Raw genomic sequence first — 20,669 nt, 5'->3', positions numbered from 1 at the left:
GTGCCTGCGACCACCACAACATGGAAATGGTCTCTTTCGGTAGATAAAATCTCCAACTAGCCCGAAAACATTATTAAGACAAATTTCACCCCCTGAAGCACCTTGTGCAGTTCAGGGGTAGACTGCAATTCACATTTAAAGAACTTAAAGTCTCAATATGTGTTTGCTGATGAAATTCATAAAACAAAGTTCCGAAGCAGATTCAATGTTTCTTAACTTCTAAATGCACTCTGACCAGGGGGGTTTAATGGAGAAAAACTTTCGCAATCAAACAAAAGAAATTTATTTTCTGTTACCCGTATGGCACGAACGATTTACTGTAAAACACTGCAACCGCCCATATCAGCACGTTCATTACACAAATGTAACCTACTTTACTTATACTCTATACTTATACTCTTATCGTCCACTATTTTTACCCAATTAACGGAGGAAATTCTTGAAAATACCTGTTTATTCATTGCAATGGAATGAAATGATACAATTTTGCAAGCTACATCAGTAAGACCGACAGAAAGATACTATTCAAAAGAACGAATCTACCACAGGAGAGCCACGAAAGTGAAAGTAGACCTAGGCATAACTGTTGTTAACAAAACAGAGAGATTTGATTAGCCCATCTCTGTCGGCTGGGTTTGCACATTTTGATTGAATTTTGTAGAATCTATAGACTTGTTAAGAAATCTGTTGTTTATCGACATATAAACAAATAACCAGAAAGTCAAAAGACTTAGTGATTCCTTGCCCATATGATAATAAACTATAGGTAGAAGATCTTCTAACGATCTGAAATGCTGAGCAGAAATGGCAAGTCTTGCAGAATTGAGTAATGCATATCTATGCAAAGAGGGTCGAAGGTCAAACAAACTTCACTTCTGTATAATTCTACTTATTCTGACTATAACCAACAATTGACTTTGAATGACCTTTGACCTCCATGAAAAACAATAGGGATTATCTTCTCATCAAAGGCTACCAACATACCAAGTTAAAGTTCATGAAACTTTTCTTCTTGAGATATTGTATTCACAAGGTTTACAGCCTTTGACCTCTGGTGACCTCAAATAACCATTAGCTTCCATGAAAAACACTAGGGATCATCAGTACACCAAAGGCTACCAATATACAAAGTTTAAGCAACTTTTACTTCTTGAGATATCGTGCTTACACGGTTTGACCTGTGGTGACCTTTGACCTTCATGGAAAACATGAAAAACCATGTCAGACCCCATCAGTTGGAGTTTCACAAGTTATTGCCCCCAAGAGCCATAATTGACCTTTGGTGACCTTGGATTACATAACGGTTATTTAGTAAAACGTGCACCTACTTCATTCACAATATGTCCCAATATCAGCCATGTCAGACTTCGTCACTGGAAGTTGTTGCAAAAATTAACGTAAGTGGACATTTTTTTGCCCATAAGCAACCTTGAATGACCTTAGATGGCGATTTTATGAAAAATGTTCCCCTTAATGAAGTGCACTCCATCCTTAAATTGTTATGCACTCCAATATGTACATACACAATGTTATTGCTAAAAAGGTATCAAATCCAACCATTGGCACCTCATAACTTAAGAACCAGGTGTCCGATCGAAGTGGGAGTTAGTTTCGTCTATAGAGCACACAGAGCTCTATCATATATTAAAATATTGACAAACATTTTTTTCTTTGCCTTGTATCTCCTAAAATGAGCATATTTATAAAAAAAAACATGTCGGACCCTGTCCATGGGAGTTTGTTTTCAGCCTTTGACCTCTGGTGACCCCAAATGACCTTTGACCTCCATGAAAAATAACAGGGATAATCTAATCACTAAGAGTTACCAACATACTATGTTTAAAGCTCAAGTCAACTTTACTATTTGAGATATCATGTTTACATGGTTTTCAGCTTTTGACCTCTGGTGACCTCAAATGACCTTTGGCTCCCATGAAAAACCATAGGGATTACCTGCTCACCAAGGGCTATCAACACACAAAGTTTAAAGTTCAAGCATCTTTTACTTCTTGAGATATCGTGTTTACAAGTTTTTTAACTTTTGACCTCTGGTGACCCCAAATGACCTTTGACCTCCATGAAAAAACAATAAATATTTTTTGCTCACCAAGGGCTATCTACACACCAAGTTTAAAGTTCATGCATCTTTTACTGGCTGAGATATCATGTTTACATGGCTTTCCGCCTTTGACCTCTGGTGACCCTAAATGACCTTTGACCTCCATTAAAAAGGGTTGGGATCATCTGCTATCCTAGGTCAATCCACAGTCTAATTTTCAAGTTGAAGCATCTTGTACTTCTTGAGATACCGTGTTTACAATTTTTTCCGCCTATGACCTCTGGTGACCTCTCAAATGACCCTTGACCTCCATGAAAAAAGATAGAGACCATCTACTCACTAAGGGCTACCCACATACTAAGTTTGAAATTCCAAAAACTTTTACTCCCTGAGATATTGTGCTTACAAGGTTTTCAGACTTTGACCTCTGTTGACCTCAAATGACCTTTGACCTCCATGAAAAACAATAGGGATCATCTACTTACCAAGGGCTACCCACATACCAAGTTTGAAGTTCATCCAACTTTAACTTCTTGAGATACCGTGTTTACAAGCAAAGCGTCACATACACACACACATACACCCACGCATACATACACACGCCATCACCATCGCATAGATTCCTTTCGGCCTTCGGCAAGGAATCAAAAATAATGAATATTGATATGGAAACAGCATAGAAGGGTAACATTTTCACTGAGCTTTCAGTGCAGTTAGCTGGAAAAGTTGAAGATTAAATTTGGCAAACACGTCATGAGACTTTAAGGTAACAAGTAATATTGTTCTAAGATTGAGCTGTTTGAGCCATTTTTTGCAATTCACTTATGTAACCTTTCCATTTTACTTCACATTATAAATGTTGTTCCTGCATTTTAGAACTGAGTAGGTATCTTTGATAAATAGGAAGGTGTCATAAACCTGTTATATTATAGAAGACATCAAAACTGTGTGAAAGTGTTGAGAATAAACTTGTCACGTAAGTTACACTTCCCTTTGTGACTTACGTGATGTCACGTAAGTCACACACTTCCGGAGTCCCTAAATTTGTTAAAGCTTGTTACATAGATCAAAAGTGGTGGTTTTACAGATCAACCTTTATAGCTACCTTTACAATTGTAGCTCACTTTGCTCTCACACACTATATATTATTGGAGGAAAACATTCCCTTCTATTTTTGTCACGTAAGTCACAGCCAGAGTGTGGCATTTTTAACATAATCTGTGTTACCAGTAATAAAGGAAATTTGTTAAATTGTGTTATTAGATAAATAAGCAGACTGCATTTAACTGCCACATTAAAAGAAAGCTTGGACTTTCCTTTCATTTAAGGATTTCTTCTACTTTCAATTATTGTTTGATAATTCACTGTGAATGTGCCTTTAGTTTGAGATCGATACTCATTGCTATAATCCAAGATTGAGAAATCAGAAGAAGAAAACTTTAACCGTTTATGAAAATCTAACCTACTTACTTTACATTAAACACAAAGAGAGACAACTTATAACCCTTTCTGATTTTTCCATGTTGGGACCACTTGGTGTGGAATGGCCCGGCAGCATATATATATTGTTCTATTTCTGTTTCTATATTGGGGTTTGTTGGACTGACAGAGCTAACAGCACAGGACTAATATCATTATTCAAAGCACCTTAGCTGCTTTTTAAGAATATGTTTAGCATCTGAGCTAATCAATACAATTAGTTATTTACAACAGTTGTAGTGGTAACTGATGTTACATCCGAAGAGTTTGAAGCCCCCCTTCCCCCTTCCCCTTGCCAATAAAACAACTTTTAACAATTGCTGGAAGTTTTCTACCAAATTTTTGAGCTATCTGCAACAGAAAATAGATGTAGAAAGCACATGTGCTTGAGTTTGATGGAAATATCTCTTGAATGGCCAGTACTATAGCTGAAGTGCAAATAATGTACCATCTTTAGACAAAACACATTAAGAGAATCTATCAACACTATTAAACAATGGGTAAGAATGGAAATTATATACCTCATTGGAAAATGGCACAAAGACTAGATTATCTCCAGATTTAAATTTGATATCAATTTTCTTGAGTTTTAGATGCACTGAGATGGGTAGGTAGGAAATGTTAGAATGGAAAGGGAGATATGGTTCCAATTAGTGATTCTACATTTTATTAACAAAGACTTAATTGTTACATATGTAACATATAGCAAGTGGAAGCACATACTGTAGGCTTCATAGTAAATAACACTGACTCACTTCCTGATGCAGTATACATGGTTAATATTAAATTATTTATATATTTCTTAGCCTCAGCAAATCTTGTGTTTATATCAAAAGGATATTATCTCAAGTAGGTACATTACTACATTTTTGTGGAAGTAAGGCTGGTAATACAGAGGAGTGTGGCAACATTGTAAAGACTGAGTACTACCTTATCTTCCCTTAGGCCCTTAGGGAGTTTGTTGATCAAGCAAGTTTCAAAACAATTACTGTTCCTCCAGGATTAGGCAGTATAACAAAGTCACTTTCTACCCAGACTCAAATCTAATTATATCTACAACCCAGCTAGTTACCAGTCTTGCTATACAATAATTATACACTTACCATTACTATCAGCTATATATATTGTAAACCATTCTGTGCAAGATCCGCATTAGGTGAGCCCAAAGATCATCTCAAGACTGATTAATCCACATTTACCTAACGAGGAGATGAAGACAAAGACAATAAGAATCAGTTGTCAATTATTGTATATTGAGAATATCAGAACTAGATATGCTTTAATGCAAACAATAAAACCTTTGTTATTGAGTGTGTCTTTTTAATATTTACTCAACAGTTATTCCATTGCTCACAGATACACAAGCTAATGCTATGATGATTCTGTGTCCCTGAAACAACTCTATAATTGCAAGTTCAGTCATTTTATTGAAAATTTATCCAAAACAAAATAATAGGCTAACATTGGTAACATGTTTGCAATCCTTTGGATTAGACGAAATTGATCAGCACACTTTCTAATTTGGTACTTTTAGCGTTATGTGGTGCAGCAGGCCAATGAAGTTGTTCATCTTTGTATGAACACCAAATAGCCAAGTTAGGCATAGTTACTGGTCAGGATTGCTTTTGTCAAATATTGGGTATACCAGTGTGAAGCAGAGGCTGCTCTATTATATAAATGTTGTTATTTTTGCTTTCAAAACTTTCCCAGTTACTTCATTTCCAACTTTGCCAATAGACAGCAACCTGATGCAACACCCCCCCCCCTTTTAACAGAATTACTACATTACACAATAACTTTAAGAACATAAAAAGAATACAAATGCACTACGGATTTCAAATGACATAACATGCTGAATCCTACAAGAACTTGTCATATTGTGTTGTACGATCTTTTGTGATAGAATCATAAACTGTTGCTTGTCATAGTGCAATACTCAATTCCTATCATTATCCATGACAAATATTTCATATGATGGGATGGGTGGACCTTGTCATAAATTACATAATATCCACTCAACCTGGAGACAGTGACAACAGAAAGCCTTCATTAGCATTAGATGCTCAAATGGGAATGAACTGTTTCATCATGAAACAATGGATGTCTAATGACCATTAAAATTGGTCAGATTTGAAAGATTAGAGATGTAATCCCTGAGTTTAAGGCACAACCTTCAGCAGTATTCTAACTAGATTGTTCACATGTTATGTCTTGTTTTGCAGTGATTGGCATTGATGGGGGTTGGGTGGGGGAAGGGGGTGCTGGATGATAGACTTTCCGTTGGGGAAATTTCCCATAAGGGATCATCTGATACATCATGGAGTAAAAATATCCAATTAAACACTTGTATTCTCATTGAAGAGGGGGATGGGTGGGTGTGGTTAAGAATCAGGTGGTGGACCATACAATCATTACCCTGCTGATGTACAGTAAACTGTACACATTTCTTCCAAAAGCTGTAATCCGGATATGGTAAATCCCTAAGAAGGCTGATCTCAGGACTGAATAACTCCAGTTTACCTGATGATGAGAAAAAACAAAATGCATTTGGTCATCAGTTATAAAGTTATTATTAATGTAAATTATAATCACCCGGTCTGCAAGTAGCTGCAGTCCATCATGTAACATTGGCAAACACAGAGCACAGCTACAGTATTATAAACATATGGTATGCTACTGTAGTTTCAAAAAAAAATACTCAGTTATAATTATAATAACAATGTAAATAAACTGATACAACTAGGAGAAACTAGAATACAAATCTATAGACTGTACAAGATGAGTTCAAGGTCTTAAAATGCTTCCCACAGTGTATATGCAGCTCACCTCACACCAAACTAATTGAAATATAAAGAAACATAATTTGAAATTGAGATAAGCATTGAATCTTCAATACAAACTTTAGGCAAAATACCACTAGCAATCCAGTCTGGTTTATATTCAATTGAGAAACAAGAGCTAAAACAAAGACACCCTGAAAAAAATGGAGCCTGAAAAAAACATGAAGGATTCTGGTCACATAATTTAGGAACCAATGGTTCATTATACTGTCTATAGGTTGATAAATTTGTAGGATTTCTGAATTGATGACATTGTACTTTAATTGATTGAGTTAAAGTACATATTTTTCTACAATATACTGTTATTTTATAAAATTTTGTTTTGTGCAGTCCTGGTGTGAGAGGGTGGGGTTGGGTAGTGGCTACAGTTGTCAGCTAAGTGCCCAGTGAAATATGTTATAAAGAATGATATACTTTAACTTTGGATAAACAAAGACTTAAACAATTGGATCTGGTGACACAATTGGCATGGAACTGTAGCTGGCTCTCAATGTCACTGGTTTTGTGTACACCTTACTTGAATAATGCTTGTTTAGCCTCACAGGATGTGATCGTGGATCTTAGAACTGGTGTGCAACAGTTTATCAGGAGTGTGGAGAAAAATATCAAAGAATTAAGGGAGAAGCAAACCCAACCATTATTTTTAGCCTGTATGATAGACATCTTTGAGATGAATATCACAGGTGGAGTTGATTTGTGTTTTACTGTCCAATTGTGTTTCGAATCATATTTCCAACATTTAAGCAAATCCTTAAAACAGTCATCTCTACTGTGCTACAGTAAACAACCATCATAACAAATAAATTTCATTACATTTCAAGATTATATCCATAGTTGTGTGACCTATGTGTGACTTACCTGAATTAATCAAGGTGTTTTTTTCTTATTTGATGGAGTAGTCATTACAAATACCTCTAACACATAGCTCAGCAATAAAGTCTGAGTTGACTTCTTTAATGTTTCCATCATTATAGAATATCTAAAATGGTATTTCTAGTTTTTGGTTTTAATCTGAAGGAAATAAATACCTAAACAGAAGACATATTTGTAGGTAACCCAAACTACTTTCATACAAACAAACAAGTTGTTTTCCAGTCTAACCATTCTGGGAGTGTCAGGAGTTCTAGAAGACTTTATTCATTTGAGTCTTAGGAGGCAATTTTATTTCACTTTGGCAAATGGTAAAATGTACCAGAGGGTGTTTAGGCAGCTATTGTGTCATGGCAAGCTCATTAAAAACAAACTGTACCAAAAACTGGATTAATCCAGCAAGAATCCGATCATTTTTATGTCCTTACTAGGGAATAATTCTGTCAGTTGTATTTGAGTGGATGAGTTAAAACTTTGTATAAATTTCTTTTAGTGAGAGTGAATGGAGATAAAAGAGTATTTCTTGATCTGCAATGCTATCCATAAAATCTACCAGAGGTTCTTGAAACATTACTATCACTGTTCTACACTAACCATTAATATGATTGCCATCACATGGAGGAAATATCAGCTGATGAAACATTCATTGTCCTTGTCAGCACAGTATGAACACTTCCATCAACAACAGGTAACTACAAGTGGAGTAGGTGATCCCCTAATAGCTCGCTTCAGGATAATTCTAGTTAACCTAATGAAGAAAAGAAAATGATGTTAATGAGATTTAAGTTCTACTGATAGTAGATATTGATAATGTCGACAGAAATAGCTATGTGTATGTCTCTGGCTAACTACCCTGTATACATGGACGTTCACAGAAAAAAAAAATCCAGATGAAGGAAAGTACACTTCAGATTCCAATAACCAGGTAAGTGTAAAAACAATTAACCAGTAAACCATCAAACTTGAACCGGATTGTCCGTTGTTTAGTGGAAGTGGCATATTAAGGTGTGGTGCAGTGATGTAAATGAGCTCCCATAGGAGAGTCAAACCTCACACAAAGCCAACCATGCATGGTGTGGGCTTTAGTGAGAAATTTGTGAAATTTCGCACCTTCTTTCCTATTGAGGACAGAATGTCTTTTTAATTTCCACTCATCAGGAGATACTGTAATTGTATCTAATTTAGTGTGTCAGCTTTGGTGGATGGGTGTTTTTATATTATTTTTCTTCATTTAATGGCACCAGGCCCCTGTAGACTGCATTGTCTACATTGACCTAATTACACCACTCTCTGGGGGTCTTTTTCCAGATTTTAGATCACCAAAGGTTTATAGAGTTCCCTGTTCAGCTGGTCAATAGCTATCCAATATGGTCAGTTCTTTCCACAAATTTGGCAAATGAAGACACTTGTAACCTCACAATTTTGAGTTGAAATAGTTATGAGATAAAAAAAGTCAACATTGTGAAATTTGGGGACACTTATTTTCCCCTTATGTCCCTATTAAGCCACCGTACTCAAGTGGGTGAAGTTAGTTCAATTTTGAGACCAATTAGACTTTTTAAAACCAACTACAGTGACTGGCTCAGCAAGTGACAATTCTGTATTGACAGCTGTATATACTCAGATTAGTAGGAAGTATTTCCAATTGTGTTCTCTGTTTATAGTGGCTGGACTTACAAGAGTACTGCAAAGCTCTCCAAATCTTTAGTATTTTCACATAGTTTTTTGAAACTGCTAGCAATTTAAAGCACATGTGGACATGTCAGGAATAGAAGCACTTAATCTCATTTTACTCTGTTGAATGTATATCTGAGCCCTAGCTGGGTGCTTCAGAAGAGCCCTGTAACATCTCTGACTTCTTATGCTCTTGTACTAGGTTTAAAGCATGTATTTACATGTTAGAGAGAAAAATATAAATTATATGAAGTATAAATCTAAGCCCTGGTGGGAGTCCCTGGGGAGTCCAGCTGAGGCATTTTTACTTTTCAGATATTTTATGTTCTCTGATAGTGATTTTGAAGCCCTAGTGTAGCCCATGGAGGGGGGGGGGGTGGCAAGTGCTCACCACCTTAATGGATGCCAGTGCTTGTATAACCTTGAATGCCCTCTAAATGTGTTTATTTTAAACAGTATTTAGCTCTCAAATATGCAAGGAAGAAATGTTATCATGACATGATAGTGATAAAGAGTGGCATGGGAGTTTAACTTCCTTAACCATGCTTGCTAGCCAGCAGTTTGGTGAATAAAGTCACAACAAACCAGATTACTTTGAACATTCTTACCATTCCTATGGAACTCTGTGCACATCAAAAGGTGTACAGTAGGATACCAAAAGAAGCTTGATAGGTCCTGCTCTCCTCTATCCAGTACAGCCTGTGTCTTCATATCCACTAGAGGGTTTCTCCCTACGGTTGAATTATTACATCATGGAGCAGTTCGAGCCTCAGTGACTTCTAAATCAAAAGTGAAACACTAACATGCAATCAAATTAGCTGTTCAGAAATTTCAGACGACTTCAGAAACAAAAGGATACTCACAACAAAGAAAAACCCATGGTAGCAGTTCCACTTTGATCCAATCGTTGATCTTTTTAATTTAGTGATTATACAGTACAGTGTTTGGTTTCTGAAGCTTTAACGAAAGTTCTAGGAACTTTTGCATTCTGATAGCAATGTGACACTACAGCAGTCTTTGTGGGCAATCAACTTCACATGTTAGCTGTAAAAGACCCTACACTTTTAGTAAGTAAATTATGTAAAAGTATGTAAAAGTGATATTGAAGCTGAAGATACGTCATTAGGAAATGAGCATTATCAGCACAAACCCTGGAAATTATGGATATGTTCCAATAATGGGTTGTCTTGGACCAGTAAGGGTGGTGCAAAGCACTGCAGTATTTTGAGAGGGGTGCTATAGCCCCCACTGAGTATTTTGGTGACACAAACTACATAATGCTTGTATATGATATGGAATATGGAATCTCAATCTCTGGAAAACCTTGCATTTCATTGACCTTTACTCACTGGCAGGTTAGCACTCAAGGGCGGCGGAACCGGGGGGGCACGTGCCCCCCCCACTTTTCCTCAGGGTTAAAAATGTGCCCTTTTTCTACATAAAAATTGAGGTGTCTCAAGTTAGCAAGAGGCCAGGGAACCGGAATGAACACTCGGGAAGGGCCGTTTCTGGCCATCTGAGGGGTTTGTAAAACCAAAAATTTCCTTGTACGCTCCGCGCCAACCGATGGTGGCGCTCCGCTCAGATAGTCGTGCATACAACTTTGGATATTGCAGAGCTAGTATGCATATTTTCTATGAAAGGGGTGGGGGGGGGGCGTTGATGGAGTGATGTGTATACGCAAAAAAGATAATACAATAAGAGTTATAAAGGGTACTAAATATAAGGCTTCATCAGTCCAATCAAATTTCTGCAAAGTGCCCTTTGATGTCGGTGCCCCCCCAGATTAAAAGTGCTTCCGACGCCCTTGTTAGCACTTAAATCCACAATATCCCAAGAGAGAAAACAACTCAAGAGTACTGTACTTGAAGAGTAGGTTTTTATGACTAAATTTGACTAAAACCTTTCGAACAGTTGGGTGATGTCGCAAGTGTAGAACACTACTTCAATCAACTAATATGATCCAAGTATTCTGAGGGAGGAAAATCTCCCAGGCTTCAACTTGTAAGCTGCAACAAACACTGTAACAGGCTAGCATCACCATATTTCAGCAACATCTACTGTACATTGTGCTGAGCCTAGGTCACGCTTTATGCTAGCATTGTGGTAGTATTGAATATTGTAACTAAAACCATTGGACTCTAGTACTAGGGCTAAGTTGGGCTGCACTAGCAGTATATGACTAGAAAAGACCTAAGCCATAAATTAACGTTATGATGTCCCTGTCCTTGCACAACAGTTGTACTGTAGGTACATAGCCTAACAATATGAAACTTGAGAGGAACACAATACATACGTGGGATTTCTTCTTTGACTATTGCAATATTCTAGGCCTGTTTCTTTCAGTATGTTCACCATCTGGAATAAACTGCAATATCTTCATATTTAGTAAGCCAGTACTGTTGCTTCGGGGAATCACACCAAACAAACAGGGAAGTACAACCCTACAGTACAACCGTTCTGGAAACGCTGCTTTACACTGTGTCGTTGGTTGTTTAGATTTTGAAAATGACACTTGTTCAAGTCGTTTCTATGGCTACGCGGGAAATTCCCCTCTTTTTCAGATATATGATCAATCTTCCAATTCAAATCATAGCAATTTACAACAAAATGGCAAATTCGTTAGATCTAAAAGTGAGAACAATGCTGGAATATGTAAATTCATCATTTGCACCTCGACAATTTTCTTGTAATGATGCATTCATAGAATACAGCAGCTTGGGAAAGTGTTTACGTGTTATGGGTCGCATAGGTTTTATGGAAAAGAACAAATACTTTTTCAGGATACTGTTTTACTACAAGTTTGGAAAAAAGTCAGTATTTTACCATTTCTAAAAACTTTTGAAATAACGAGACGAAAGTATTTTGGTATTTCAACATTAATCAGAAAATTTCCAAATTATACACTTGAATAGAAGAGGAGGGGGGGGGGGGGGACAATGTCACATTCAGCTGAGAAGAATGCCACTCAAGGGCGTAGGAACGGGGGGGGCTGGGTGCGCCAGCCCCCCAGTGAAAAATATGGGGGCAGAAGTATCGTTCCGCCCCCCCCCCCCGCTTCGCAAGTCAGAAAACCCCTTTTTCATTTCCAAATGAGAAAAAAATCTCATTTGAAGCACCAAATTGCATCTAAGGCCAGGTGAAAATGCAAAATTCTTTACAAAATGGAGTGGGTGTTGAAGTGTGCTATATTGCACCAAATTGCATCTGAGGCCACCTGGAAATGCAAAAAAATTCCAAAGGGGAGGGGGACACCCCCTCCCCTTAGACCCCTCCCCCAGGCCGGCCATCAGTCTTCAGCCCCCACTCAAAAGTACCTTCCTACGCCACTGATGCCACTGCTACGGGTGTACACCCCTCCCCGCCCCCTCCCATTACGACTTTACAACAAAAATTGTTCATAGCAGAACTGCATGGTGTATGGAGCCAAATTTACACCTTATTGAGTCTAATCATGCCTCGAGGGGCAGCAGTTAACATATACATTTTCATAAAGAATTCAGAGGACGGGGCTACTGAGATTTGCATTCAACAAGCCAACAACCACACCTCCTCCGTTTTTTAATTCTTCTTTCCACTCTGACCTTTCCATGATAATGTAGGCCCTACCTAAGTCAGTTGGGAACCCCCCTGAATGTGTACATAAAATGCTTTTGGCCCACATTGTAACCGTTGGTGTGGGCAGTGGCGTAGCTACGGGGGGGCCTGGGGGGCCGGGGCCCCCCATGAAATCGGCTGCCCCCCCCACTGGCCCCCCTACTGGGAATGGGGTAAAAAAAATGTAAAAAAAAAAAAAATCATCAGTGGGATTCACTAATATTTTTTGTTCAATAATTTGGGAAATAGAGTTATACAATTTTCTCGTCTGCATCTGGCAGAATAAGAATAATACAATATCTGTAGTAATCATGAGAATGGTCATACAGCATGGCATGGCAATGGTCGATGCGACGGTTGCGACCATACACCACGAACCTTGTGCATGTGCTGCGCGATATCGATATCTACCAATACATGTTATCGGTCCTCGATTGGCACAAAAACCCAGATTCTGATGACAGCTGCCTCAAGAAACCAAATAAATGGCCTAATAACCACCGAGCCACCAATGTGGACCATTACCGAAACATCGATGCGTGTTAGTCTTCCATCCCCTTCCTCTAATGCTATTTAAGTCCACATGTGGGCATTTCCTGCAAACCTACCGGTAGCCCACAGGGCTTTGAGTTGGGAGAAAGGCCTTGACACCTTGAAACAACAAATGATGCCAACCATAGGCGTACGAGGCGGGGGGTGCAGGGGGGGGGCAGACTGCCCCCTAAATTTCCAGAGGACAAGAAATTCGGGCAAAAGTCCTGAAAAATTCGGGCAGCCTAAGAGGAGAAAAAGGAATATATATATATATATATATATTTTTTTTTTTCTCCTCTTAGGCTGCCCGAATTTTTCAGAACTTTTGCCCGAATTTCTTGTCCTCTAGAAATATATATATATATATATGTATATATATATATATATAAATATGCAGTAGCTTGCCCGAATCTTTTTCAAATTTTTGCCCGACAATTCTATGATTTTCTTTATTTAGCATCATGATGCCCGAATATTTCCGTGTAGCACCACCGTAAGCGCAGTTCATCTGGGCTACCACGCTTATTGCACTATCATTTTTTTTCTTCTAACTAGTCAATTGTATACCTGGACCAAGGGCGGCGGAACCGGGGGGAAAAAGGGGGCACGTGCCCCTCCCCCACTTTTCCTCAGGTTAGAAATGTGCCTTTTTTCTACATAAAAATTGATTCGCCTCAAGTTAGCAAGAGGCCAGGGAACCAGAATGAACTCGGGAAGGGCCGTTTCCGGCCATCTGAGGGGTTTGTAAAACCAAAATTTTTTTAAAAGTACGCTCCGCGCCAACCGATGGTGGCGCTCCGCTCAGATAGCCGTGCATACAACTTTGCAAATCCTGGCTAAGCCCGTGACTTTTTACGAATTTCTGTGAGTCAAACTCAAAGCATTTTCGAATGGAAAAAAATTGTTAAGATATTACCAAGAAAAAAACTCTAATTCGGAAGATTCCTACATTAGCAACTAGCATGATTTCACCTCATTTTGTCTCAAAAGAAAACTTGTTCCTTGTTTCCCAATTTGCGCATTGGATATTGCAGTGCTAGTATGCGTATTTTCCTTGAGGGGGGGGGGGGGGGGGGGACGTTGATGGAGTGATGTGTATACACAAATAAGATAATACAATAAGAGTTATAAAGGGTACTGAATATAACGCTGCATCATTCCAATCGAAATTCCCCCCCCCCAGATTAAAAGTGCTTCCGCCGCCCTTGACCTGGATATCCCCGACATGAGTGTATAAAAGAAACATTTTCTTTTTCATGGATGGTGGGGGGGGGGGAGTGTCTACAAGCCTAGAAGTACATATTTATCATATTCTTTGTTATATTTTATACTTTTTTTGTGAGAAAAATTGCAGTCTCACCCGACACAGCGACATTATCCCGCCTACGTGTCGTTGAACAATGTTTTTCTGGGGGTAGCTGAGTACTGTGTTAAAATAATAAATAAGGTAACTAAATATATCAGCTTAATAAATATACTGTCCCATTTTTCCCCTTCAAAGTGATGTTACCATTTTTTCTTCTTCTAATTTACCAAATTTTTGGGGAACTGTAAATTTCTAAAACGTGAGATTATAAAATAAAGAATGTTTAGATGCAACTTGCAAGGCCTCAGAAGTGCCGTTTCCGGCAATCTGAGAGGCATTGTGTGCCAAAAATTTTCTTGTTCGCTACGCGCCAACCGATGGTGGCGCTCCGCTTAGATTGTGTCACGGGAACTTTCGGGCACAAAAAGTTCTGCCCCCCCCCAAACTGAAATGGTCCCGTACGCCTTTGATGTCAACTTCACTCAAGTTAAAAGTCTGGCTGAGTTGGCAAGGCCAGTCAGCATGAAAGAGAAAAAAAAAATTTGCATTTCTGTCACCAAAGTTGCACATCTTTATGGTTGCTATTTTGCCTCACAGGTGCCATCTCCTGCGATCTGGGGGTGCTGAAATCTAAAATTTTCTCTGTACGCTCCTCGCCAACCAAGGTGGCGCCCCGCTCAGATAGTAACCCGGCCCCCCCCCCACAAGAAAGAACAGCCCCCCCATGGCCCCCCACTCAAAAAATCCTAGCTACGCCACTGGGTGTGGGGGGGGGCGGACTAGCACGTACCCTACCGCTTAGGGGAAATGTCAATGAAATGTCATCTACTTGATAGAGGTTGTGTTGTATTATTTACTTCCTCGACCCCTGAATTCTTAGTACTACATATCCAATTTACGTCAGTTTTTAAACTGTCTGTTTCCAACGGGCATGTATCACGCTACGTACATTTACTTCTATTGGCGCCAACATGTCTGTTATAAATCTCAAACATCACTCGCGAAAGTTACGAAACACCTGTACATATATGAATATCGGTGACTCATGCTATTGAATACCTGTTCACATCTAGTATCTATCACTGACAATGAATGGTTTAGTGTTATATTAGTGAGGTTGCAGAGTAGGCCTACGTAGTAAATTCGTGGGAGTTGTATGTTACCATTGACTTGTTGAGTGCTAATTAAGATGGATTATTTAATGGAGAGGAACCGCTGTTAATAGCTAAAACAGAAATTATTGATCAGTGAGATAATTTGACGGTATGGTATAGAGGCAAAGGCTAGGATGTGTACACAGGTCAGGCCAAACTTAGGTAGGCTATAGGCTAGACTATTAATAAAGTTAGGAATCTTAAATTAAGCGAATAATAAAACCGGCGATTAACATTCTCGGTGAGCTGATGCCTATCCTGTACCTCGAAAATAATTACTGCATTCTAGTTAAGAAAAAGTATCCATAGACAAACTTTGGAACTTTGATATCCCTTCAAAAATCTTAAATCACAGAAAATTGTTCAACTCGATTTTAATCGTACATAACATAGCCTTATATGCATTATGCAAGTCAATATATAACATTCCACAATTATTATTGTAATCACCTATATCTTACTAAATCTACCAGGTCGGAAATTTGAGCCAATTGTGTAAGAAACCTGCAGCCTTTTACCGAGCAGGCTGACTGAAATAATGTTATTAAATAATTGATTATTAGTTAAATGACCTAACTCCTGCCAGTATACCCAGGCGCGTATCCAGGATTTTCTAACCCGGGGGGCGCGAATTACTATCTAAGCGGAGCGCCATCATCGGTTGGCGCGCAGCGTACAAGAAAATTTCTGGTTTTGATACCCCCCAGATCACCGGAAATAGCACTTCTCGGGCTTGAAAATGTACACTTTTGCCTGAGAACCAAGTGTTTCCCAAAAGTTTTTTCCATCCATAATCTTTTTGCAGATTGTCACCAGTCACACATCATGTTCGACCTGATTGCATGTCCTATGGATCATTGCTTTTGTAGGTGATTCTACGTCACGGCCCACAATATCCGAAAGCCCCGCTTTTGAAGGTTTTAAGCCCATTATTTGTTGAGAATTTGAAAATTCACATTTCTCGTGAATAAAATCACTTGAAAACATACCCATAATGTTGCACAAAATTCAATCTATGGACAAGCAATATAGAAAAACCTCCTTGAACCCCTAACAGACAGGTCAAAGTTGCACGAGTAGAGGAAAGTATGATGAAGAATGTTGGTGAGGAAATTTTCTAAAATTCAGACAGAGTTAATTTATTGGTGTAGAAATATTGCAACCTCTTATAATGGCTATTATAAAACTTGGTTGAAGGAACAGAAAAATAGCAGATATTTCCGATATCAGGTATATCGAAACCGAACACTACACACATAGGCGTAGGTCCCGTAGGAGGCGGTGGCTGCAGCCCCCCTCCCCCCCCCCCCCCGCAACCAAATTTTTCCCCATCTTTTCGGGCACCTACTGAAAGAAAGAAAAATAGCAATGAATAGCTTAAAAATGATCTCCTTGGTAATTAAAATAAAGTTGTAAGCTTGGCCGACATTACTACTGTAAAAGAGAGTTTTGACATAAATGGATCTGTATGATTTTTCTCCATCTACATAAGACATTTGTTTGTTTACATAGCATCGGTATACTGTGCAACTTTCACGGACCGTGCGGTACACGATGCCATGCACTGTAATGACCGATGCTTGCTTATATGATATTGGCATCGATATGTTGAACGCGCGCTCCGCGCGCGAAAAATTTTGGCTACTTTTTCGGGCAAGTCATTACAGCCCCCAAATCCAATTGGGCTCCTACGCCTTTAACTACACAGGCGTGTAGCGAGTAATTGCCAAGGGAGGGGCGAAGCCTGTAGGCAAACTATCTAAGCGAAGCGCCACCATGAGTTGGCGCGAAGCGTAGAAGAAAAATTTTGGCCGAAAATGCCTCCCAGATCGCTGGAAATGACACTTCTCAGGCCTTGTAAGTTGCATCTAAGCATTGTCTATTTTGAAATTACTAGCGATGTCATAAAGAAAGTTTGCTCGGGGGGGGGGGGCGGTCGCCCCCTTCCCCCGAAATGCGTCATGTACCCCGACGACTCGATCGAGTTCAAGACCAGCCACAGTTGGTTCCATATAGCACAATTGTACAATTGTTTAAGGCGTCCATACACACACACGCGTTATGATAGACCATATATAGTACTTATATAGATACAATAGTGAGAGAGGAAAAATGGAAACGTCAAAAATGGAGTTGTCGGTGTAAGGGGTTGGGTGAGGCGCACACCCCCTCTTGGCTATCTTCTACTCCCTCCTTTTTTCCTTTTTCTCTCTTTTTTCTTTTTCTTTTCCCTTCCTTCCTCTCCTCCTTTTCTTTTTCCCCCCTCCTTTTCCCTTTTTTCTTCTCTTTTTTTCTCTCCTCTTTTCCTTACCCGGGGGGCGCGCGCCCCCAACGCCCCCCCTGGATACGCACCTGATACCTGACACTTTATGTGAAATATAGGTTTGCCTACAGCTTTAAGCCTCTATAAAACTGTTTTCCAATTTAAGTTTAATAATAATAAAATGCAATAGATAGTTATAAAAAAGAAATCTTTCGTCCATGTCTTTCCAGCAGTAACTAGATCGTGGTGTTCTACTCACAGCTAGTTTTGTCTTAATTTTGCCCACTTAATTGTAAAAACCGTATATCATTTCCAAGCCAACAGACCTATGGCCACATGATATTTAAACTGTTTTTTTTTTTAATTGAAAGTGCGCCACTTCTTTTAGGCTGCTGCAACTTTAGTTTTAAAAGGCGCCATCCTCTCACTAAACTTGTAATTAACTGATTTATCCCTCATGTTTGTAAATCGATATTTTTTGAACTGTTTACACCCTCTGAACTCCATAGTAACAGAATATATAACATTAAGATCCAATCAACCGGATTAAACTTAAAAGTAATAATTAATTTGTATAATTAAAACCTCAAGGATACGAAGTGTTCCAGATAACAATATAATTTGTAAACAAAATATAAAAAGCGGATGGTTCTATTTAATTGGAAGAAATGATAACGTTTAGAAAGTTAAGATCATAATCGTTACCCAATTTAGGAATATCTACAAACGCAAAGAAAGAAAATGTTACATTTAAAAAAAAAATCCACTAGAAGTTTTGTCACACTTAAACCGTAACTAAGAAATTAATTTGATAACCAAACACAGGTAGACATCATCTTTTAAACAAATTGTATTAATTGGAAATAATTATAATTCAAGCAGAATAGTAGGATTTGGATCAATAATTAAATAATTCGTATATTAAATTTGAGTTCAAGCCTCATCAACCTTCTCTCTTGAAACTTGAATGAGAACTACATCTGCTTCTCTATATTGCATTTTAATTAATATAAGAAACAACCTATTGATTTAAATATAATTCTTCCAAATCTCCTTAAACTTTATAAAAAAAAACTGACATTAGCTTAAGTGGAAGTTTCCTTTTCATGATTCCTATTACATTAGTGACTAATATTTTCATTTAAACTACATTTTTCTTCTCAAAGTTCTAAATTAAAACACAAATAAATTTGATAAATATTTTCTTTGGAAAGATAGAATAATGTCAATTCTTGATTACCCATTTTTGATTCCTTGCCGAAGGCCGAAAGGAATCTATGCGATGGTGATGGCGTGTGTGTGTATGGATGTATGTATGTATGTGTGTGTGTATGTGACGCTTTGCTTGTATCTCAAGAAGTTAAAGCTGGATGAACTTCAAACTTGGTATGTGGGTAGCCCTTAGTAAGTAGATGATCCCTATTGTTTTTCATGGAGTTCAAAGGTCATTTGAGGTCAACAGAGGTCAAAGTCTGAAACCCTTGTAAGCACAATATCTCAAGGAGTCAAAGTTTTTGGAATTTCAAACTTAGTATGTAGGTAGCCCTTAGTGAGTAGATGGTCTCTATCTTTTTTCATGGAGGTCAAGGGTCATTTGAGAGGTCACCAGAGGTCATACGCTGAAAAAATTGTAAACACGGTATCTCAAGAAGTACAAGATGCTTCAACTTGAAAATTAGACTGTGGATTGACCTAGGATAGCAGATGATCCCAACTCTTTTTCATGGAGGTCAAAGGTCATTTAGGGTCACCAGAGGTCAAAGGGGGAAAGCCATGTAAACATGATATCTCAAGCAGTAAAAGATGCATAAACTTTAAACGTGGTGTGTAGATAGCCCTTGGTGAGCAAGTAATATCTATTGTTTTTTCATGGAGGTCAAAGGTCATTTGGGGTCACCAGAGGTCAAAAGTTAAAAAACTTGTAAACACGATATCTCAAGATGTAAAAGATGCTTGAACTTTAAACTTAGTGTGTTGATAGCCCTAGGTGAGCAGGTAATCCCTATGGTTTTTCATGGGAGCCAAAGGTCATTTGAGGTCACCAGAGGTCAAAAGCTGAAAACCATGTAAACACGATATCTCACAAAGTAAAGTTGACTTGAGCTTTAAACATAGTATGTTGGTAACTCTTAGTGATTAGATGATCCCTGTTATTTTTCATGGAGGTCAAAGGTCATTTTACTAAATAACCGTTATGTAATCCAAGGTCATTAAAGGTCAATTATGGCTCTTGGGGGCAATAACTTGTGAAACTCCAACTGATGGGGTCTGGCATGGTTTTTCATGTTTTCCATGAAGGTCAAAGGTCACCACAGGTCAAAGTCTGAAAACCGTGTAAACACGATATCTCAAGAAGAAAATTTGCTTAAACTTTGTATGTTGGTAGCCTTTGGTGTGCTGATGATCCCTAGTGTTTTTCATGGAGGTTAATGGTTATTTGAGGTCACCAGAGGTCAAAGGCTGTAAACCTTGTGAATACAATATCTCAAGAAGAAAAGTTTCATGAACTTTAACTTGGTATGTTGGTAGCCTTTGATGAGCAGATAATCCCTATTGTTTTTCATGGAGGTCAAAGGTCATTCAAGGTCAATTGTTGGTTATAGTCAGAATAAGTAGAATTATACAGAAGTGAAGTTTGATTGACCTTCGACCCTCTTTGCATATGTACGCATTACTCAATTCTGCAAGACTTGCCATTTCTGCTCAGCATTTCAGATCGTTAGAAAATATTGTATCTAAAGTTTTTTATCATATGGGCAAGGAATCACTAAGTCTTTTGACTTTCTGGTTTTTTATAAAATTCTCAACCCGTCATTGAGATTTGTTTCCTATTATAACTAAATAAATTGAAATATATATGTAGCCTCACATTCTAACTTTATTAAACCTTACT

The 20,669-nt window shown here is 38.3% G+C and overlaps 1 protein-coding gene across 1 annotated transcript in view; it reads left to right on the top strand.

Annotated features, from left to right (window-relative positions):
* The window catches only part of LOC139984541 (NLR family CARD domain-containing protein 4-like), a 313,255-nt gene that overhangs the window by 271,191 nt on the left and 21,395 nt on the right, over window positions 1-20,669 (top strand). The window lies entirely within an intron of this gene.

This window comes from Apostichopus japonicus, chromosome 17 (genome assembly GCF_037975245.1).
Source record: "Apostichopus japonicus isolate 1M-3 chromosome 17, ASM3797524v1, whole genome shotgun sequence".
Taxonomy (NCBI): domain Eukaryota; kingdom Metazoa; phylum Echinodermata; class Holothuroidea; order Aspidochirotida; family Stichopodidae; genus Apostichopus; species Apostichopus japonicus.
Note: the sequence above shows the minus strand (reverse complement) of the source record. Positions and strands in the feature narration are given on the sequence as shown.